This window comes from Venturia canescens, chromosome 7 (assembly GCF_019457755.1).
Source record: "Venturia canescens isolate UGA chromosome 7, ASM1945775v1, whole genome shotgun sequence".
NCBI lineage: Eukaryota > Metazoa > Arthropoda > Insecta > Hymenoptera > Ichneumonidae > Venturia > Venturia canescens.
In genome coordinates, this window is record NC_057427.1 from 20,316,893 (window position 1) to 20,341,981 (window position 25,089).

Consider the following 25,089-nt stretch of genomic DNA (forward strand, 5'->3'; position numbering starts at 1 on the left):
CATTATTATCTTCATGAATATCATTATCACTATTTTTAGTTAAGGGTACAACGACATTCTCATCAGTAATTGCATCATGCCAAATATCATCTTTGAAAGAAATATCTTGCTTCATGCTATTTTCTCCAAAATTTGGAGACTCTTCCTCCTTCTCCTCCTCCTCCTCCTCTTCCTCCTTTTTAATATTTACACGTTCATTCTTAATTTTAGGTTTTTTCGTATATGAAACTAGTTCTTCTAATGGTTCAACAATCGGTTTAAACACATCTTGCATTTTCTGCTGAGCACTATCACGTCCACTTTTCAACATTCGATGTTTTCGTCTGATTGCATCACTCGCCTTGGCAAGTTCACTCAATACAGCCGTCTCCTTTAAAAGTTCTTTGCGCTTCATGTTGACACGAGTAAGTCAGACTTTAGACTGTCTTGTAAAATCCAGGGGAACAATTATTTATCATCATCATCATCATCATCGACAGTGAGGAAAGAATCAAATCCCCTTCTATATCTTCCAGCATTCAACTCACTGTCCTTGTCAATCGTGATGAATCCATACTTGTCCGATTTCCAACACTTGACACACATTTTTTTGAAACTTGCATAAGTCATATCCGTATTGACATGATCATTATATACATGCTTGAGGTTCATATCATCTTGTTTGAATAGCACTATAAAATTTGCATTGTCTCTCACGAGATGTTTCGGAATACGAGTATACGTCTGACAGAGATAAAAACTATCCACAATCTCGTGTCTTCCCATGGAAAAAAATGCTCTCACGTTGTCCTGTTTCTCACACGCTATATCGTCAAAGATGAATATGGAGTTTGGGCGAGCTTCACTAGGTGCCACAACTTGTTCATGCTCGTTAAATTGAAAAAATTCCACTCCTTCCACAGGTTTAAGCATTTGCTCGAGCAATCGGTATTTAGGCTGCTTCAAAGATTTCGAGTATAGATATATATTCTCAAATCTCAAACCATTTGGAAGTATTAGGAGCGTGAGTAAGGCATTCGTTTTTCCACAATTCGAGGGGCCACAAAATACGGCTCGAATGCTGTTAGGTAGTAAGTTTCCATGACGCTTCTTCACACTACCCGCTCCAACAATAAATTCATCGAAATTTATTATGGGGAGTTGACCGCTCGAAACTTGTTTCTTCGACTTCATCTCGCATGCGACTGATTGAAAAAATCATATAAATGCAACTTTATAATGTTGGAATAGTCAGTCGAGTTGTAACCACTGCAGAGTGATGATTGTACATGATAAACCTGGTAAAGGTTTGGTAAACAGTATAATCAACAATCTCCCCGTGGAACTACATCTACCGGGCTATCAATATTGTGGACCTGGTACGAAATTGATCAAACGTCTTGCTCGTGGTGATCCTGGTATAAACGCGCTGGACGCTGCTTGTAAAGAACACGATATCGCATATTCGAAAAATCGTGAAAACTTGGAAGCATGACATCTGGCGGATAAAATTTTGGCTGAACAAGCCTGGCAACGTGTAACCTCGAAAGACGCAAGTCTTGGTGAAAGAGCAAGTGCTTGGGCCGTGACAAACATTATGAAGGCGAAAAAGAAATTTGGTCTAGGTATGAAAGGAGTGACGAAAAAGACCAAAAAAAGTGTTTGCCTGAAAAAGATCATCAGTGCTGCAAAGAAAGCCATGGTTCGTAGTGGTGACCCCCGTGAAATCGTCATGTCAGCATTGAAAGGTGCGCGTGCCAGTGTTAAAGGTGTTAAAGTACGCACGCCTCGGGTTCTACCTGTACCTCGCAAAATCGGCGGTTTATTGCCCTTCCTCGTACCCATCTTTGCCGGCCTTAGCGCCGTTGGTGCACTGTCTGGTGGAAGTGCTGCAATAGTCAAAGCTGTAAATGCTGCTCAAGCGGCTAAAAAGGAATTGGAGGAAAGTAAACGTCACAACCGAACACTCGAGGCTATCGCTTTGGGTAAAGGTTTACATCTGAAACCATACAAACAGGGTTTGGGTCTTTACCTCGGGACAAAAAACGTATAATCACGCTACCACATCAACCACTCACCGACATCGATCTGCTAAAGTATGCGAGAGCCATGAACATTCGTAACTTTCGTGGGGTTTTCATACGTGACACTTTGCCTGAAAATGGACCACTCAAACAAGAATCGGCAATCGTGAATTTGGATGAAAATGTGGGCCCTGGGACACACTGGGTTGCATATAAAAAGAATGGTCAACGAGTCACATACTTTGACAGCTTCGGTAATCTCCCACCTCCACCCGAACTCATGAGATACTTCAATGTTGGTAGCGTGAAATACAATTATAAAAAGTATCAGGAATACGATACAATAATATGCGGGCATTTATGCTTGAAATTTTTGTGTGGACAACTAAATCGACGAGACAATTGCACTATAATGCACTATATAAATGAGGACTATGGAGCTGCGTGTTTAGTTCTAAATCTGCGAGCATCATGGATGATAGTTTGACGATCACCATTACTGGATCATCCTCCATACTCGAGGCACAATTTTTTCCACCCATCGAACTATCGCCCGACAAAAATTATACTCTTGGACTCGTCGAGCTGCTCACATTCAATTCGATTCCAAATATCGACATTGGTTGCAATGAATTTCACGTTGGAAATCATGTGGTGACCATTCCAACGGGCAGCTATGAAATTGAAGATATTGAAAAATATTTGAAAACTGAGTTGGCATCTAAAAACATACAAATTCAGCTTAAGCCGAATAATTATACGCTACGCAGTGAAATTGAGTGCAATCAATCGATTGATTTTACATCCAAAAATTCGATTGGACCTTTGCTGGGTTTTACGTCGCGTCGATTGGAGCCCAATAAAAGACATGTGTCCGATCTACCCGTATCCATTCTCAAAGTGAACGCCATTCGAGTCGAGTGTAACATAACCACTGGTGCATACATCAACGGGCGAAAAGTTCATACAATTCACGAATTTTTCCCATCTGTACCGGCCGGCTATAAAATCATCGAAGTACCGTCGAGCGTCATTTATCTACCAATCACAACTCGTCGCATTGACAATATACAGCTTCGTATTGTCGATCAAGACGGAGATTTGATCAATTTCCGCGGTGAAGTCATCACCATAAGACTTCATATAAAATCTCAATGGGCATAATTTACAATCATCGTATTGGCAATATTAATAAGCCAACATGGGATCGCGAAAGCAGTCGTCGATCAACGCTCAAAGAGCTAACACCTCAAAACCTTCTGCTATTGAAGAGTTTGGGTCTCAAAATTCGTGGAGTTCGCGTGTGAGAAATTATCTGCTTTGCTCGTTGTGCATCTGCTGCCTGCAATGGAGGAAGAAATCGTAAACATCCAGACACCCGTCATGTTTGACGAATCCATCATACATTATGAGGTTCATGCTCATCAACCATACGCGTCGTCAACATACAACAACAGTGATGAAATACGTATTTCAATCCAGCATCAAGATTTATCAATTCTACCGAGTAAAAGTTCAATTCACATTTGCGGCAAACTGACAAAGGCGGATGGTGCAGCGTTAGCTGCAACGAGCCTCGTCAACAATGCCATTTGTCATTTATTCGAGGAGGTGCGTTATGAACTTAACGCAGTTGAAATCGATCGTAATAAAAATGTGGGAATCACATCTCTCATCAAAGGATATACATCTCATTCGTCGGCGAGAAGTGCAATGCTTGAGAACACCGGTTGGCTCGATGTTGAGGAGACTAAACAAATTGTAGACGTAGCAGGCAACTTTGACGTATGCATACCACTGACAAGGAAAGGTACTTTAGTGTCCGCCTCCGATTTTGATAATTTTTTACTATGTTATAGTCCATCCAAAAATAAGAGACACGTATTTTTTTTTATCGGCCGAAAGTTATTTTTAAGGGGTGAAATCAACCCTCAAAGTTCGGCATGTTTTGCGTCTGGTAGAGTGTTTCATATAGAAGCACTCAACCGATCGAAACGAAACCAATTGCAAAATGTTCGGCTTGTCAAATAACCCATATGACATGTCCAACTTCTTATGCACCCTTACGGCAAAGGGGTGAACCACCCCCGAATATTCAGAATTTTTTCGTTTAACAAAAATTTACTATCCGATTTTAATAAAACAAACGCCATTTTGCAGAGCAAAAAAAAATAAAATCGACGTCTTTTCGGGTTTTCCTCAGATCAAAAAAATTAAGGGGGTAAAACACCCTTAAAATGTCAAATTTTGTTTTGAGCACTGGCCCCTTCTAATTTTAGTATTCTTTTCATAGAATATAGCTTATCAAAAAATAAGAAACACGTATTCTTTTTTATCGGTCGAAAGTTATTTTTAAGGGGTGAAATCAACCCCCAAAGTTGGGTATATTTGGCATCTGGTAGAGTGTTTCATATGGAAGCACTCAACCGATCGAAACAAAACCCATTGCAAAATGTTCTGCATGTCAAATAACCTATATGACATGTCCAACTTCTTATGCACCCTTACTGCAAAGGGGTGAACCACCCCCGAATATTCAGAATTTTTTCGTATAATAAAAACTTACAATCCGATTTTAATAAAAAAAATGCCATTTTGCAGAGCAAAAAAAATAAAATGGCCGTGTTTTTTGGTTTTCCTCGGATCAAAAAAATTAAGGGGGTAAACCAGTCCTAAAATCTTGAATTTCACTTTGCGCATCGAAATGTTGACATTCAATTCATATGGTTCCTTTATCATTGCGTATCGACTTATATGTTGAATAATATTTATTTCACATATTCATTGGCTGACATCATAATCGTATAGAGAATCGAATACTTTGACATGCGTTACGTGAGAAGTGTTAGTTTTCGTTCTACAGGTTCTACTATGACATCTTTAAACGGTTCTTGAAAATCTAATGTCGTATCTTCCACGATTTCTAACCGATTGAACTCTGCCATAGAAGCCTTCAGAATTCTCTCGAAACTTTCTTTCTCGTAGTCATGTATTCTTAAAAAAGCCAGCTCGCTCAGCCTAATGCTTGAGAGATATCCGAAAAAATAAAAAAATCTGTTTTTGTGATGATGTCAGATTAAGCCACCCACTCAAGATGAAGAAGCTAAAACTGACGTATATTACTTATATTACTAGAGAAGTTTAGTTGCTGTTTGATTGTTTATCTGTCACTATCGTGTCCGCTATTGTGAATAACGTATTGTCATGAACATGTCTATCAACCCAATGAACGTAATAAGACTGTTGCTTCTTACATTTGAAGTAATGAACATTCCTGACAGTCCTGTTAACAATAATGAAGTGGAATTGAAAGAAAGTTTCGAGAGAATTCTGAAGGCTTCTATGGCAGAGTTCAATCGGTTAGAAATCGTGGAAGATACGACATTAGATTTTCAAGAACCGTTTAAAGATGTCATAGTAGAACCTGTAGAACGAAAACTAACACTTCTCACGTAACGCATGTCAAAGTATTCGATTCTCTATACGATTATGTCAGCCAATGAATATGTGAAATAAATATTATTCAACATATAAGTCGATACGCAATGATAAAGGAACCATATGAATTGAATGTCAACATTTCGATGCGCAAAGTGAAATTCAAGATTTTAGGACTGGTTTACCCCCTTAATTTTTTTGATCCGAGGAAAACCAAAAAACACGGCCATTTTATTTTTTTTGCTCTGCAAAATGGCATTTTTTTTTATTAAAATCGGATTGTAAGTTTTTATTATACGAAAAAATTCTGAATATTCGGGGGTGGTTCACCCCTTTGCAGTAAGGGTGCATAAGAAGTTGGACATGTCATATAGGTTATTTGACATGCAGAACATTTTGCAATGGGTTTTGTTTCGATCGGTTGAGTGCTTCCATATGAAACACTCTACCAGATGCCAAACATACCCAACTTTGGGGGTTGATTTCACCCCTTAAAAATAACTTTCGGCCGATAAAAAAGAATACGTGTTTCTTATTTTTTGATAAGCTATATTCTATGAAAAGAATACTAAAATTAGAAGGGGCCAGTGCTCAAAACAAAATTTGACATTTTAAGGGTGTTTTACCCCCTTAATTTTTTTGATCTGAGGAAAACCCGAAAAGACGTCGATTTTATTTTTTTTTGCTCTGCAAAATGGCGTTTGTTTTATTAAAATCGGATAGTAAATTTTTGTTAAACGAAAAAATTCTGAATATTCGGGGGTGGTTCACCCCTTTGCCGTAAGGGTGCATAAGAAGTTGGACATGTCATATGGGTTATTTGACAAGCCGAACATTTTGCAATTGGTTTCGTTTCGATCGGTTGAGTGCTTCTATATGAAACACTCTACCAGACGCAAAACATGCCGAACTTTGAGGGTTGATTTCACCCCTTAAAAATAACTTTCGGCCGATAAAAAAAAATACGTGTCTCTTATTTTTGGATGGACTATAACATAGTAAAAAATTATCAAAATCAGAGGCGGACACTAAAGTACCTTTCCTTGTGAGCATGCTGCTGGGATTTGCTGAAGATTATCGAAAAATGGTGGTGAATGCAAAGCACGAATTGATTTTGACTAGATCGCGTTCCGATGATAATGCAATAGTTCAAGCAGCCGCTGAAGATTATAAAATTACACTACGGAAAATTGAATGGCTCGTTCCATACGTCACCGTGGCGGATAAACGGAAAATTCAACTGTTGAAATTCATCGCCAAAGATACCCCAATTCCAATGAGTTTTCGTACGTGGGAATTGTATGAATATCCAATGTTACCGGCGACATCGAAACACGTGTGGTCAGTCAAGACATCAACGCAGCTGGAAAAACCTCGATATGTGATCCTGGTATTCCAAACAGGACGAAAGAATAATAAGAGGCAAAATGCGAGTAATTTTGATCATTGCAACGTTACTGATGTAAAATTATACTTGAATTCACAATGCTATCCTTATGGTAATATGAATTTGAATATAGAACAAAATCAGTATGCAGTACTCTACGATATGTATACAAACTTTCAACCAATGTACTACAATAAGGAGGCCGAACCATGGCTTACAAAAGCTGATTTTCTCAAATTTGCACCTCTCATTGTGATTGACTGCTCGAAGCAGAACGATTCTCTCAAGTCTGGACCTGTTGATGTGCGCCTCGAATTTGAAACAAGCACAAATATTCCAGCACAAACATGCGCATACTGCCTCATTCTACACGATCGCATCGTTGAATACAATCCTGTGAGTGGTGGGGTGAGAAAATTGGTATAAAACCGTACCATCAACTTCTTCAGCCAACAGTCATCATGGATTTTGTCATCGATCTACAAGGCTTCAAAGGACCCATCAATGAGTTTATACTCAAAGAAATTTCAATCATTCGTGCGAACGTGAAGAATGCTGAACCTCTCACACTTTTCTTCGCACCACCGTATGCATGGGATTCTATACCGGCAAAGTATAAAACGACAAACAAATGGCTGGAACGTAATTTTCATGGATTATTATGGGATTTTGGTGTAATACCATACGATGCGGCAAGAGGAATAATTCAAACTATCTTACGCGGCGCTCATACCATCTTCGTAAAAGGCTGCGAAAAATCTTCATGGCTGACGAACTTTTTGGATCTGTCAACGGAGATTGTCGATTTGGAGACTTTGGACTGCCCATCGTTGAAAAAACTGCCGAAAAGTCCATCGAATTGCGACCATCACCACCACATCAACGAATCGAAATTTAATTGTGCAACGATGAATGTAAAATCTTTGAAAAGCTGGTTATATGTATATCATGCATTGTGCAAACGAGGGATTTTTGAATAAACAAAACATTTTTTCCATATATGAGTGCGTGTGTTTTTTTTTTATTTTATATAATACTCTTCCTCCTCCTCCTCCTCTTTCAACATTACTCACACTTCATCGAAGATTTACATATACTATTTACATTTTTTCTATTTGTTGAGAAACATTAAACTTCTCTTTGACAAAATTTGATGGCCTTCAAATCGCCACCAAGATACTTCATATAAAGTTCCCCGTTATGAGCTGTTTCCAGGAGTTTCTTGAATATAGCAGGATGCTGATCGAATGCCGTTACGACTCGTGGCGGCAGGAATATGTTGAATTCATTCTTGATTTCGGCAACGTATCTTTTGCCCCACTTGGTGTTTGCGATCCTGACATCCGAGACGAGATATTCCCCATCGACTTCGAGCTCGTTCAACTTCTTAGTAGGAAGATATTCGGACTTTGCGATGATGTCGTTTATTGCAGCGAACTCCATTTTACGATGAATATAGTTTTTGAGATTTTTCCACAAAGAGCAAGTCTTGACTCAACTTTATGAAAATGTGAAGTGATGCTTTTTTCTTCTGGACTCTGCTATTTGTAGTTTTTCCATCTATCCCTACCCCAAAACTGAATCATCCCCTTCCACACGTTTTCAAACAGGTTCAAACGTGATCTATATTGTGATCGATACAGTCTCCTCCGGTGGTTCTTTTTTCTGTACAGGCTCAGACGGGTCATCTCTTTGATTCCGCCGACGTTATGAACACGTGCATTCTAAACTTGATCGAACACGTTTTGAACACCTGCATTCTAAACTTGTTCAAACACGTTCGGGCCTTCGCAACATTTCCAACAATGTCGTCGTTGAGGAGCAGGACCGTCAATATGATCATCCATCGACGATACGTTCCAATGTTCAACGCAACGACGTAACAATGCAATCTCTCTATCACATTTGTAATATTCTGGTAAACGATCCCACAGGATATCTGTATATTCACTAAAACATTGTTTAAAGACGGTAGGAGATATAATTTGGAGCTCCTCCGATGTCATTTCACAGGGATTTTTTATGCGTAGAGTCGTATAGATATTCACAAGTCGTTCCATTATGTGACACTTTTCACAATCTCGACGTTTAGGTCTACAAGAATCAATATGCGTATGTAGCCAGGGTTGATTAAAATGATCGTAGCACAATTGATATGATTGCACTTCACTATCACACTGCAAATACTTGGGTAAACGATTCCATAAAACAGGAATGAATGCACTATAATACTTCAAAAGCAAAGCCTTCGGTAATGATTCAAGTTCATTTGCTGTTAATGCCAATGGATGTTTCGCTGGGTGGATAGCATACATACTTGCACACCTCTCCATCTCGACCTCGACTTTAGAAATGATCCAATTTTTTTTATTCCAATGTCTTTTAAATATTTCCCTCCCCACTTTCACCATTAGAATTTCCGATCTACTACCCCAAATCATTTCATGATATATTTTTTAATACTCCGTCCCCCTAAAAACCCATTAAGTGATCAAGATAAATCTGGTTTGAGAAAAGTTGCGTGGGTGGGCATTTCCGTAGAAAATTTTCAAAACACTTTTTTTTTTCAGTGCCAGTAAATCTTAGTTAGTTACACCATGGCGGATATTCGACATACTTCGAATGTCATAAATTTGATTATGAATTTCATGGGTAGTTTGAAATGCTTGAAAAAAACTTCCGCTCCTTTTCGTTCCTCACTCGCAGGTCATTGCGGGTCCTTAGATTTTTTTCCCAGCAGTAGAAGTTTTTTTTTTGCTGGAAAAGTTCAGTTGTACATTTTCTAATTTTGGTGGAAAGTCGTTGGAGGGGATTCAATGCTTGCCATTAGTGAAAGTGTTGAGAGTATGCAGAATCCTCCCTCTTTTTTCTTTCTTTCTACGAAGAGTTAAAAGGACATTATTCTCACGAGGAAAATCACTCTGCTCTCTACGTCTCTACTGACTCATCAAAGTTTTGTTTCGTTACGTCAAAAATCACTCCTCGAAAAAGTATCGGTGACATTGCCAGTCGCGTTCGCGTCATATTTATCTCTTCGCCAAAAACGTAAAAATGTCTCAAAGTTTCAATTTATGTAAAAGTGAAGTGGAGATCTTCGATCTCGTGAACGACAATGATAGTTATTGTAGTGATAAAGAAAGTGAAATAATGGTTGTCGACATATCCGATGACGATGTCGGAATTATTGATCTCAGGAACAATGGTTATCGTGATGAAAGTAACATTTCCGACGATGAGGTCGAAGTGATTGATCTCGTGAATGATTACGAATGTGATTCTAGTGTTCAAAGAAATAATCTTATAATTGTCGACATCTCGGACGATGATGACAACAATCCAGACATGGAGAATGTGAGTGATGATGAACACGATAATGACAGTGATGATGGAAATGATGATGTTGATGTTAATGATGAGGAAATGAACAACATCCTCGATGACATCGAGCGTGATTTCGCTTACTATGGGAGGGACGTCGAGTTCGATGAAATCGAGCCAGCAGAGGCCATCACATCGGACGAGGGATTTGAGTCCAACTCTTCCGTGGATGATGGGGAGTCGATACATCGCCGGCCACTCTCACGACCTACGGCACTGGCCATAACGCCTGCAACGCGGACCTGTCGAATAAGTTCATATTATTTGGATCGAATGAACAATCGGATCTGCACCGATTGTTTCACTCGGAACCCTGAGATCTATGGGCACGTGGTGCCCTTCTGCGATCATAACGTGGGGCCGTATGAGACACTGGGAGATATATGGTGCTACAACTGTAATCGAACGCTCTGTGTATTCCCAGCATACAACACTTGTATATATTGTAAAAATTAATGGTGAGTAATTCTATTCCTAATTTATCACTGAATTCCGCATAAAAAAAAGAAAAATCATGAATAGGGGGATTTTATCTGTTGCAGAAGACGGAATCTTCGAAATTCAAATTAAAAAATTTTTGAATTTAATTAAATGACGATTGTAATTTTTAAATTCATATTATTTTTATAATTTTTTATATCTCAATTTTGTATTGAATCAATAAATATGCGAGATAATTTTGCGTACATCAAATTTGCAAAAAAAAAAATGTAAGATGTTAAGAAAATATTCTTTCACCCCCGTTTTTCCATCTCTCTCTTCTCATCTCCTCTCTGTCTCGCACTATTCTTTCAGACGGTTCCCCCTCCACACAGCCGACCCTGCCCCGCAACAGACCCCGCGCCGGACCCTTCCTCACGCTCCCCCGTCCCCGCACCCCCCTGAGATCCCATCTCCTTCACGCACCTCCGAGTTCCCCCTCCTCACAGCTCACCCTGCCCCGCAACAGACCCCGCGCTCCCCCGTCCCCGCACCCCCCCTGAGATTCCCATCTCCTTCACGCACCTCCGAATTCCCCCTCCACACAGCTCACCCTGCCCCGCAACAGACTCCGCGCTCCCCCGTCCCCGCACCCCCCTGAGATCCCTGGTCCAGCTCTCTCCTAGCTTCTCTACTTGCCACCAACCTGCAGAGAAGCTGCAGGATTTCTCCAATATATTTAATGATGTGGATAATTAATTGACGACCAGAATAAGTTTTAGCAGAGTTAAAGAAATGTTTAATACGCCTATTTGGTCCCATACGGGCCCCGGAGAAGATTGACGGGATCGCTCAAGGATTGGAATAAAACGCAGAGACACAATTTTGGAACGAGAATTAAATTATAATTGATTGACGAAAAGAGAATGGTTCAAGTTACAATTTTGAGTTACAATGGTGAAAGTTACAATGGTGAATTCGACTTACGATTACTGGCGGAAACAATTCTTCCGCCGACACTCCTAAACACACTCACACACACTTCGAACAAATATTTTAAGAAGGCAAAAGAAACTAATTTAAGAAACGTTCGTGAATCAAGGGGCACTGTGTTGTTCACTTCGCGCTTGTTGACGGAACCCAGACTTATGTCCTCTGTGCGGTTCACCTGTACTATTTTACCAGGGTTTACTACCCCGCCGCGAGCTTGCTGAATTACGGAGTTATCCAAGTGGACGACCGAGAGTCTGTAGCGAGCAATCGGAACAGCCCGTGGCTAGTCGCATCCGACGGCAAACCGCTGGGGCGGGCGCTGCAAATACTCCGAAGTATGCCGAGTCATCGGACTCTAGTGCGGGAGAAGGGAGGCGGCCCGTGCTACGCCCGGGTCGCAATCTCCCAACTCTCTCTCTCCCCCCGAAAAGAATATCAAGGGGGCCAAAAAAGCCACTAGTGTCAGAGCCTGCGGCTACACCGCCTAGCGAAAACGCGCCGGTGGTAATTGATACCCCGGATACGTATCGCGACGCTCCCGGGAATCTGGTGCTGCTTGATGCGCCTCCGAGCGAATCCGAAGACAGTACTCCTGTCGAGGAGTTGCTCCCAAGCCCTCAGCAGTCTGGGAGTCTCAAGGCTACGTTCGAACGATTCGATGAATCCCTACGGGTTCTCGAGGAAAAATTCAGTGACTCCGCAACGGGTTCTGGTTGCGTAGAAATTACTCTCCCTGATCATGTGTCTGATGGTGCTGAAGTTGACGAGGTGACCCAAGAGGTCCTCTCTGAAATGGATCCCATCCAGGGGAGAGACGATAGGGTCTTGTCCCAGCGATTGGAAAAATTATCTCAGCGCTTTCGCGAAGTGCCGGAGAGCGAGCTGCTGCATAGGCTCAGCTTGCCGCGGCCTCATGCGAGCGAGCGAGACAGCGAGGCCGATGATGAGAGTGACGTCATGGAAAACCCTGTGGCGGCTTCAACGCTACTGCACGAGTCCGTCATAGGGAGAGACAGACGCCGCTCCGACTCGCCCCCTCGCCCCTCGCTCGGACCGCCGATCGCCCGTGTCGCAAGTGTGCCTGAGAACCGATCCTCGCCCTCACGCGCATCAGCTGGGAGGGTTTACTCACCGTCGTCTTCCCCCCCCCCCCCCCGCGTCCCTCCGATACTCCGTCGGTCAACCAGACTATCGCCCGTCGCAGAAAAGGAGGAAGGCGAAAAGCAAATTCCGTTCCAAGAGCCCGGCTCACCACGTGGCCGAGCGTCGCTAAGCAACGCTGACGTCACGAGTGACGCTAGGACTCTGGGGGTCGCGTGCGAGCCGCTGCTAGACCCTTGCTTCAATATATTGGACGCTCCGACTCCTAAAGCCCCTTGTTCACCTAAAATTGAGACCCGCTCCAACATAGTAGGGGACCGCGAGGGTCTCACGTACAAAAACGATAACTATGTACACTTCATTTCCTCTGACGGCGAGTTAATTACTCCGATTAGCAGGCTTTTGCTCGATCTCGGACTAATCGACCCATTCGTCTTGAAAGAGAAAAATCTGTCGGTCGGCCAGATCGCTCTAACGCGGTCCAGACGACGCCGGGTTTTCAGTGTCGTTGTTAAGACAAAATATTATGATCGCACCGATCCGGAAAAAATATGGTGCGGGCTTAAGAGTCTGGAGCAGGAATTGACCCGATTGAAGTTGACATCTTTTCGAATTTCCAGGTATGGTGACCTTACAGACGATCTGGCACCCGAAAAGTTTGTCTCGATGGTTCATTCTTTATTCGGAAATAAAGGTATGAAAATCGTGATTTGCTACGGGAAAACCCAGGTACCAGCCTCGGAATTAAGGGAGGGAATAATAAGAGAAGCCCATACGAATCTTATAGGTGGACACAAAGGTGTGACCAAGACCTATAGACGAATTCGGGAGTGCTTTTATTGGCCCACCCTTAAGAACGAGGTACAGAATTTTATTCGTTGTTGTAAAGGTTGCCAGGAACAAAAACTCGTGCGCGTGAAGACTCGTGAACCGATGTTAATCACGGACACACCCGTAGATACATTTGACAAAGTGTCTCTTGACACTGTGGGCCCATTGCCTGTTACCCCCCGTGGGAACAGACATATATTAACTATGCAGTGCGGCCTGTCAAAGTATATAATGGCGGAGGCGATTCCCGACTTGAAAGCGTCAACTATCGCCGAGGCACTGGTCCGTCGGATATATAATGTTCACGGGGCCCCGCTAGCCATTCTTACGGACCGTGGTGCGTCGTTTACGAGTAGCTTATTGCACGACATTTCTCGTATTTACAAGGTAGCCCAATACAACACCAGCGTGCATGAGGCGACCAATTTTACGCCGTACGAGGTTGTACACGGAAAAATTGCTAGGCAGCCTAGTGAATTCCCGTCGGGCGAGAATCTGGCAACGTACAACGCGTTCGTGTCTGGCCTAATAAAACGGCTGAGTGAGATTCGAGAAATCGCAGGTGATAATTTAAACCGTGCCAAAGAACGCGCTAAAGGCTATTATGATCGTAAAAGCCATCCTTTCACGGGTAGAGTCGGTGATTCAGTCTACGTCCTAAAAGAACCGAAAAAGGGAAAGTTCGATAAACAATATCATGGCCCTTATATTATCAAGTCTATTACCGACAAACATAATGTTATCCTCGAGACAACCACCGGCGAGCGATTCGCGAAACACGTCGATAAAGTAAAAATCGCATACGTTTAGCCGAAACTATATTGCTGGTCGTTGTGCCGAGGAATGTATGTAATAAATTTAATGCATGAAAATTCCCTTTAAATAACAGCGTAAAGATGGTAGGACAAGCGTGCCTGTTGCTTCTCTTCGTCGGAGTATCTTCTCTAGAATCATCACCGGAGAGTTTATACCAAATCAACAAATTCGACAGTAATGCGGGCCTGTATTACGAACATGAGGGCCCCATGCAGCTGCAGCGCGCAGACTGGCGAATCACCCTTCACATAGATTACTACAAATTCATTTCGGCAGTTCCGAATGAGCGTGCAAATATCGACAGAATCGACGAGGAATGCCAACGCTACAACAGTCGCTTCGGGTGCGAGCAGCTGCTTCGAAAGGCCTATATATTAGCGCGGCAGGATCGCGCTCATGATATAGTTGCCGAGCTCTGGGCAATCACTGGGCGTCAAGATCTACGCGTCGCTACTCCACCATTGAAGTCGATAAAAAAACGTGCTGTCCCGTTCGGATTCGTTGGGAGTATCAGTAAGTCTCTCTTTGGTACTGCGACGGAGGACGACGCCGCATATCTGTCCAGCCAAATCGATCGGTTGTTCGAGGACCAAAAGCGGACAATACACCTCCGTAATAAACAAATGCATATTGTCGAATCCAAATTACAGGAATTACATCAGGAGCACGTTGCGGAAGTCCAGCGCGTGAGAGATGTATACCGTTTCGTGGCAGAGATGCACGCGGAGCTGCGCGCACTCGCAAATCTAACAACAATCGCGCACTACAACCTTACAATAATCAATTACAGGAATCGCGTTGTTAACCAGATCGAAAACTACATCCGCGTGGGTGAAAAGTATATCTCGATTATTGGCTCCGCGATTAATGGTCGGTTCGATCCTAGCGCGATTTCAAGATCTCAGCTCCTCGATATCGCACATGAAGCTCAAACGCATAGTGGTGGATTGGAATTCCCGTACCCGTTATCGTACTTGCGACCTGAAAACCTCGTACATTTGGCACGAGCGGATGTGTTGTCTCAAGAAGCACGGGTAATCATCATTGTCCACATACCACTTTTGGACCACTCGGTATATGATCTTTACCGCATCATGCCGTGGCCGGTGCCCCAACGTTTCCAGAACGGAAGTGGCTCGGCCAGCGTAGCCCCCGCTTCCCCCTACATCGCCCTTGCCCGAGATCGACGGACTTTCTTCCTCGCGGACAGGGAGTACGTAGTGCAATGCAAGATAAGCGGGGAGCGCCGACTTTGCTCGGGGGGAATTCCGGTGCATGACGTCACCGCGGACGTGTGCGAGCTTCGAATGCTCCTAAACCCATCTCGGGAGACCCTGCGTACGTGTGATATCCGCCTACATAGCAGCCCGCTCGAATATTGGAGCTATCTACCTACACACGGTGGCTGGCTATTCTCCATCACGAATACCATCAAACACCGTATTGCTTGTCTACACGGTCCCATGCAGGAAATCCCGATGAGCGGGATGGGTATATTACAATTGGAAACGAACTGTGTGGGTACTACACCGACGACGACACTTTCGAGCCTACGGACATACACCAGCAAAAATATATATTATTATGAGCCGGGCATCACGCTGAATATTTCGTCGGTCGCTCCTACGTTGGACCAGCACAGCTTCGTTCCCGGCCTCGGACCGTCGTTTACGCTGAGCGATAAGGAGAGCGCGGCGAGCGGTAACCTGATCCCGGCAGATAAGGCCGGGGAGTCTTTGCTCGCCGTGGAGAAAGAACTGAAGAATATCGGCATGCATAAGAGAGAGAAAGAAAAACAGCAGTTTCTCACTCTTACGAGTCTCTTTAGTCAAGCTGGCTTGCTGGCCCTATTCATCATATATATTACGAGAAGCTGGCTGTCCTGCTTGCTCTTAGGAGTATGGAAACGACTGAGCTGCCGCGGAAGGAAACCGTCACCAAGGGCAACGCATGCTTTTCTCTCAGCGCCAAATTTTAGCCTCTCGACACGTGTCGATGGTCAAGACGGAGGGGGGAGCTCGACGCCGAATACTCATCGTCGAGCCGAGCTTCACAATAGTATGCCCTGTATACTATATACCCCTCCCCGCCACGTCCCTCGTCGGGAACTGTGTGCATAGCCGAGCGAAGAAAGAAAGATTCATTGTCGTTTGAGCACTCGTGCTAACAGGACGTCCATTCCAATTTCAATTCAATTCCGGCATACTCAGAGGACTAGCTATTCACGTGTGTGAACAAAAAGTGGGTGTTAGTTAACCGTTTTAGAAAAAAAAAAAAAAAGAGGAAAAAAAAGGAGAAAATGCAGGCTATTGTCGAGCGTTACGTACGTCGTCGCGAGTGCCCGGTGTGTGTGTTGCCCATAGTGGAGTGCTGCGATCTGTTCATGTGCCTCGCTGCATTTCGCCAGCAGCGGTGTGGCGACGGGTTGCCCGACTGGTGTCCCCTATGTGACACGGCGGGAGACGATGACCACCTCCGCGCGTGTTTTCGCAAGTTCCGATTTTCGTATATTTGGAGGCGAAACATCAGCCGGAGGTGCGGAAACACGCGGGATACCGAGTATGAGGCTGCTGCCTCGGTGGTGGATGCCATACCCGCGGCGCGACAATTCGTAATAACTCGCCGGCCCACACCGACGCCCGAATCCGCGACCACGGGTCCGCCGCACGAGGGGTCGTCATCTCGGTGAATACCCCCCGGCGTGGAAATGCGGCTTGAAGGGAGAAAGGTTACTCCCATCGGACCTTCCAACCCCCGCACGCTTTCGCAGTGTCCAGTGTGCGAAAAAAATCGAGGTTGTCCGGGAGTAGCGGGATGCTTGGAGTCGAGCATCGCCCGGACCGGCAGGAGGAAAGGCAAGGTGGCCTGCCCCCTGTGCGGGTTATACGTACAGGGGGAAGCGTACGCGAGGCACGCGGGCGGCTGCCTTACGCGATGGGAGGCCAGGGGTCAAGCCACGCAGTCGGCGCCCCGAAGCTCGAGCGAGCCCCCACCAGCACGCGCGAGCGCCTGCAAAACTGCTCGCCCGTCAACATCCACGAGCGCCTGTGCTACCGCTCGCCCGTCCGACACCTCAAGCGCCAGCGGGAGCGTTCACCGACCCGACTCACGGTCGGTAACTCCAACTGCGCCGGCCATAGCAACGCGGGAACGGACAGCAACGGTAACCGCCCAGCGCTTACCGACACCGACAACAGCCCCCGCGCCCGCTACTAGCACGTCGCGCATGGAGCAGCTGGGCGAGCTGCTCCACAACGCTATGAACAACGAGGATGGTCCGAGCACGGCCGAGCTCGGGCAGCTGACGGCCGTACTCCTTCGGAAAATGCGGTTGGACAAACAATAAGCCGCGCTCTCTCCCGGTCGATCATTTTTGTTCGTATCTATCAATTTTTTTCTTTCCTCTCCTTTTATTATGGGCAAACAATATGGTTTTTCTTTCTTCTTATTTGGGATTTTGAATCTAGTTTTAATTTGTCTCAACACTATGTTTTTTTTTGGAACGTAAGAATAAGATTATTATAAGATTTTCACAAAAAAAAAAATTATATTCGTCGAGGGCGCCGAAAGGCCCCTAGGGGGGGTGGGTGTCACGTCTCGCGTGCCACGTTAATACGCGAGTCGTGACGACGTGCTCTTCTGATCACTCGCGACTTGGCGACGGAGCGCCCTTGGGTGACCTCTGTGCGTTGCCTCGTGTCGGCGCGAGCGGATGGCTGCGGAATCCGCGCGATCAGCATCGCCTGATCGCGAGGTCCGAAGGCCGTACCCAAGTGGACGAGCGAAACCGCTGATACGCCGAAAATCTCTGTCACGACGATCGCTTTCGAGCTATCGTCGCCGTGGCGAGGATTTTCATAAAGTAGTTCCGATTGCTCGCTACAGACTCTCGGTCGTCCACTTGGATAACTCCGTAATTCAGCAAGCTCGCGGCGGGGTAGTAAACCCTGGTAAAATAGTACAGGTGAACCGCACAGAGGACATAAGTCTGGGTTCCGTCAACAAGCGCGAAGTGAACAACACAGTGCCCCTTGATTCACGAACGTTTCTTAAATTAGTTTCTTTTGCCTTCTTAAAATATTTGTTCGAAGTGTGTGTGAGTGTGTTTAGGAGTGTCGGCGGAAGAATTGTTTCCGCCAGTAATCGTAAGTCGAATTCACCATTGTAACTTTCACCATTGTAACTCAAAATTGTAACTTGAACCATTCTCTTTTCGTCAATCAATTATAATTTAATTCTCGTTCCAAAATTGTGTCTCTGCGTTTTATTCCAATCCTTGAGCGATCCCGTCAATCTTCTCCGGGGCCCGTATGGGACCAAATAGGCGTATTAAACATTTCATTAACTCTGCTAAAACTTATTCTGGTCGTCAATTAATTATCCACATCATTAAATATATTGGAGAAATCCTGCAGCTTCTCTGCAGGTTGGTGGCAGCGCAACTACCCTTTTCTTACAACAAATTCCTTTATTCTCAAATGGCCTTTCCCATTGTTCGTCCCCTCTGGACGTAACAGTAACATATATATGAAGTAAAAAATTCATTATAAAAGTCTTCAGTTGCTCATTTATGGATAGATTTAAAATTGCTGTCTTCGAAGCTCATTGCGCAGATACATTGCATCGCAGCAGATACCCGCGAACTCTGAAATTTCTGTGGATAAATATATATGCTACGGATCACCCCTTATCTTTGATAATGGTAATATGTAATGGAACTTGGTTCAGCAAGTTTTTAAGTGCTTCTTTTCAAATAGTATTGAAGTTTGTATGACTGATATACAGCGAATACTTCTAAACTTTGATATTTCTGTGTTGCAGCATGTGTGCCAATCATTCAAATCATTTACTCCAACCATATCATGTAATCTAGAAAATTCATTTCAAAAGTCTTCAGCTTTTCTAAATACTTCAATGTTCCTTTTTCTTTTCCTTTCTGAGTTTTCGAATTTCTAAATTCATTTCTAAATTGTCCTGAAATGGTTTTCCTTCAAAACCAATGCAGGTACATTAAACGTCTTTGAATTCTGTTGCTCTGTTGAATAAAGTTCGCTTAGTTTTTTTTGCTGCTTTGAGTTCTGGCATAATAAATGTTAGAAGTTTACGGGTACTTTTTTTCAGCAACTATCAAACTGTGGATAATTGAACCTCAGCGGCCGCTTGCAAACTTTGGAAATATATTTCATTGCGGGCACTTTTTGCATGAGACGAAATCTCTAGATTCAGAATGCAAAAGCGACATTTAAAGTGGGCAAATCTGTTGGATTTTTCGTGTCTTGAATTTGATCTATCTTTCATTTGAATTTTGAAGAAAAGGGATAAATAAAATCTGTTCTATTAAGGAAATCTTGACGTCAGTTCTTTCTTGGTATGAAGACTTGGAAAAAATCGCCAAAGGCCACGGACAGACCGGTGACGAAATATTTCCAGTACAATTTTGACGAAAAATAGATCTTTTTTCACGGAAACCAACGTTATAAGCCGAAAATCATATCACAGCCCACGAGACGCATTTCTTCACTCTCTTGGGTTCCTATTATACAAAACATATTAGAAGATAAGGGGGAAAATCACCAACGTGGAAAAACAAACCAGTGCCGAAATATTTCCAGTACAATTTTGACGAAAAATAGGTTCTTTTTCGTGGAAACCAACGTTATAAGCTGAAAATCATATCTCGGCCCCCAAACCGCTTTCTACCATTCTCTTGGGTTCCCAATAAGCATAGCATATTAGAGTAGAAGAAAAAAAATAGCCAAAGTGCAAAGACAGACCTGTGACGAAATATTTCCAGTACAATTTTGACGAAAAATAGATCTTATTTCGTGGAAACCAACGTTATAAGCCGAAAATAATATTATGGCACACAACACGTATTTCTTCATGCTCTTGGATTCCCAATAGACAAAACATATTAGAAGATAAGGAGAAAAATCACCAAAGTCCAAGACCAAACCAGTGCCGAAATATTTTCAGTACAATTTTGAAGAAAAATTGGTCTGTTACGTGGAAACCAACATTATAAACCGAAATTCATTTCTCGGGCCTCATCCCGGATTCCTCCATGCTGTTGAGTTCCTAATAGGCATAACATATTAGAGTATGAGGAAAAAAATCGCCAAAGTTCAAGGCCGGACTTGTGACGAAATATTTTCACTACAATTTTTACGAAAAATTGGTTTTTTATGGTGGAAACCAACTTTATAAGCCGAACATCATATTACAGCCCACGAAACGCATTTCTTCACACTCTTGGGTTCCTAATACACAAAACAGATTAGAAAATAAGGGGGAATATCACCAACGTGGGAAAACAAACCAGTGCCGAAATATTTCCAGTACAATTTTGACGAAAAATAGGTCCTTTTTCGTGGAAACCAACGTTATAAGCTGAAAATCATATCTCGGCCCCCAAACCGCTTTCTACCATTCTCTTGGGTTCCCAATAAGCATAGCATATTAGAGTAGAAGAAAAAAAATAGCCAAAGTGCAAAGACAGACCTGTGACGAAATATTTCCAGTACAATTTTGACGAAAAATAGATCTTATTTCGTGGAAACCAACGTTATAAGCCGAATATTAGAAGACAAGGAGAAAAATCACCAAAGTCCAAGACCAAACCAGTGCCTAAATATTTTCAGTACAATTTTGAAGAAAAATTGGTCTTTTACGTGGAAACCAAACCAAGATTATAAACCGAAATTAATTTCTCGGGCCTCATCGCGGATTCCTCCATGCTGTTGAGTTCCTAATAGGCATAACATATTAGAGTATAAGAGAAAAAATCGCCAAAGTTCAAAGGCAGACTTGTGACGAAATATTTTCACTACAATTTTTACGAAAAATTGGTTTTCTATGGTGGAAACCAACTTTATAAGCCGAACATCATACCCAGGGAAAATAAGCTTGTGAAAAGTACATTGATGGTCCCTCATTTGCTGATAATTTCATGAAAAAGATTATCCCATAAAAAAATTTTCGTATTAGGTTGGAATCTATAAAAATGTACTAAGCAAATAATTCATAGAAATTTAAACTAAAATCCTAAAACCGTCATAACATAAGTGAGGAACTTTTGAGAAAAAAGGCGTGATATCAAACCATAAACTTCCTCTTGGGAAAAAAAGGTTGGGACAAGTACATTGATGGTCCCTTGTTTCTGGATGAAATAGAAAAAAGATTCAGAACCAGGAAAAAAATTCTATAGAAATAATAAACGAAAAATTGAAAAGTTCAAAAAAATTCAACAATCAAAACAATCGAAAACAATTCTGTAAAGAAAAATAAAAATTTTCAAAAAAATTCATAAATATTGAACAAATTGAAAAATGTACTATCCAAGTTACATGCAGTTTAAAAATGTATGATATCAATTAGAGGCCAAGTTTTTATTGATAATTTGGAATATTTATTGAACAAATCGGAAACTTTAATTGAAACTCATGATAATTATTTTCAAGCCAAAAGTTAATGAAAAAAAAGTCATAAAGGAAGTTAGGTGCAGTACTAAAATGTATTATATCAATTCGAGGTCAAGTATTTATCGGTTATTCGAAATATAATCTTCGGCGACAAACGAGCGTTGAGAATCCTTGTCAGGCTCAGAAAGTTTTATAAGAATTACTAAAAAATTAATGGAAATGAAATCATTAAAAATTCACATGAAAGTCATTCGTTACTTCAACAAGGTACACACTTTAAAGAATCGATTCCCCTCCGATTTTCAGGATCCCCTGGTATTATTCACAAGATTCAACTTCGATTGGATCGGTACAAATTATGTTCAAATACGTCTTAAACGTACTTGTCCGGCCCATCACTTTTTTTATAAGTCAAATTTTCAAATCTATCTTTCGTTAAAAAGTTTCAATCGTCAAATTCTCAACTTCATTTTTCGTGAGAAAGTTGCAATTGTCAAATTCTCAAATTTATCTTTCGTGAAAACGTTTTAACTGTTAAATCCTCACATTCATCTTTCGTGAAAAAGTTTCAATTGTCAAATTTTCAAATCTATCTTTCGTGAAAAAGTTTCAATTGTCAAATTCTCAAATTCATCTTTCGTGAGAAAGGTTGTACTTTTCGAAAGTCTCGTGAGATCACGATACTCATAATTGTCTATTTAAGTAGAACATTAGATGAAATCTAACTTACTCAAATTGAATTTGAAAATTTCAAATTTTCAAATCTATTTTTTGTGAGAAAGTTCCAATTGTCAAATTTTTAAATCTATTTTTCGTGAGAACGTTTTAACTTTCAGATCTCAAATTCATCTTTCGTGAGAAAGTTTCAATTGTCAAATTTTCAAATGTATTTTTCGTGAGAAAGGTTCAATTGTCAAATTTTCAAATCTATCTTTCGTGAAAAAGTTTCAATTGTCAAATTCTCAAATTCATCTTTCGTGAGAAAGTTTTAATTGTCAAATTTTCAAATTCATCTTTCGTGAAAAAGTTTCAATTGTCAAATTCTCAAATTCATCTTCCGTGAGAAAGGTTGTACTTTTCGAAAGTCTCGTAAGATCACGATACTCATAATTGTCTATTTAAGTAGAACATTAGATGAAATCTAACTTACTCAAATTGAATTTAAAAATTTCAAATTTTCAAATCTATTTTTTGTGAGAAAGTTCCAATTGTCAAATTTTTAAATCTATTTTTCGTGAGAAAGTTTTAACTGTCAGATTCTCAAATTCATCTTTCGTGAGAAAGTTTCAATTGTCAAATTTTCAAATTCATCTTTTGTGAAAAAGTTTCAACTGTCATATTTTCAAATTCATCTTTCGTGGGAAAGTTTCAACTCTCAAATTTTCAAATTTATCTTTCTTGAGAAAGTTTTAACGGTCAAATTCTCAAATTCATTTTTCGTGAAAAAGTTTCCACTGTCAAATTTTCTAATCAAGAGACTCGGTAGAGTATCGGGACAAGTACATTGACAGCCCTGTCGTCTGCTGGCCCGAGCTCGCCGAGACTATCTTTTCTCTGAATAAAACGATTCGCGGTGGTGGGGGTAAAATTCGCATGTCATTTTGTTCAATTACGAAACTCCTGAGTCATCTGAGGCTTTGAAAATTGAACTGCTGATTAATTAATAAATTCTCTTTCGATTCCACCCACAATCAGCATGATCGGTGACGTAATTGCTGAGAAAAAACTTTGCACAGGCCCAAGATTATGCAAAAGTTACCAACACATTCTAGAATTTATGCGTCTATATTTACAATCAAAGGCACTTTGATGCTATCGAGTTTCTGATTCGTTGGATCTGACGACATCCATTTTTAGACGTTGTGATTGGTTGTTGAAATTAGTTGTTGATGATTAGAAATCTGACGTCAACTTCAGAACGTAGCACACGGTGCAGCACAGCTGGTAACCAGCTGTCATAAATTCGATCGATATACATATTATGACGATATTCTTCATCGCTGCTGGCTGAAATGGTCCGAAAGAAATCAAAAAGGGGGTAAAAATGAAATTAATGAGAAACCAATTTTTAATAGAAGTGATAACACAAAAAATAAGCTTTATTCCGCAGGACCCACCACAGTGGTGACCCCGACGTGATTACTTAGGTCCTATTCTCTACCGGAAATACGGGAGAAGAAATAGAGAGGCCTTTTTAACACTAATTAATATTTATTTGATCTCTTACAAAAACACGCCAATTACAACTCCCCCCGGATTGACTAAAGTACCGGGTGGACGGTCTTTACGTCACACAATTCGTAGGCTGTCGTGTTGGCTCTCTGCCCCTTTCGGGGTCGCAACTCGTACATCTTTAGCCAGGGGCAATATCGAGCTTTTAACAAAAAGGGAATGGCGTTGCACGCCGTCAACGCTTATTTTACTGACTCTTTGGCGCTATCTCGGCGATTAACATCACAGACTTCACGTTACAATAATCACAGTCGGGGCTTACAGGACTAGCTTAGGTCTACGGACTAGATTCGTTGGCGGGGCTGACGCTGTCGCTGGGTCTACGGTGCAACGTCGCTGGTTTCGGGTCTCGGATGACTCGGTGGTTCTTCGCCGGTGAAGCGGTGGCTGCTCCCTGGCGTATCGGTTGGGACTCCAATGCTGTCGCTGAGTGAATGTGCAATCACTGACGGCCCCGGGGGGCTCGGGAGGCTTGCCGTTCGGGCCTACCGGTTGGGGCTCAGGGCTTCACGCGGGGCTGACAAGGGAGGCTAGGAGTGGCGGGGGGGGGGGGGGGCCCTCGCGGGGGTCTATGGCCGACGCCGGTTCTCGATCCGGTAGCGACACTCGGACGTGTCATGCCCGTGCCGGTCGCAGCCCCAGCAGAAGGGACTTGTGGCCGGGGGCGGAAGGGGGGCTGGGTTCACGGGTGGCCGTGGGGGCGTGGGCTGAGGGGACGGTCGGACGGGGTCTCGGAGTGGTCGAGGATAGCGGCCTGAGGCCGAGGAGGGCGGGAAGAGGGGTGGAAGGAGGGGGCGAGGGGACGCGGGGGGGAATACGGCCGGCGGGGGCGAGGACTGAGGGAACGGTCGGACGGGGTTTCGGAGCGGGCGAGGGGAGCGGCCTGAGGTCGCTGGGGACGAGAAGAGGGATGGAAGGCCCCGGCGAGGGGACGCAGGGGGGAATAGGGTCGGCGGGGGCGAGACTCGGCGGCTCATCAGGGCTGGGATGGCTGGCGGGGCGGTCCTGGGACGGGGGGTATCGGGATGCGGGATCTGGCGTCGGGGGAGGAGGGGCTGGAGGGGAGCGG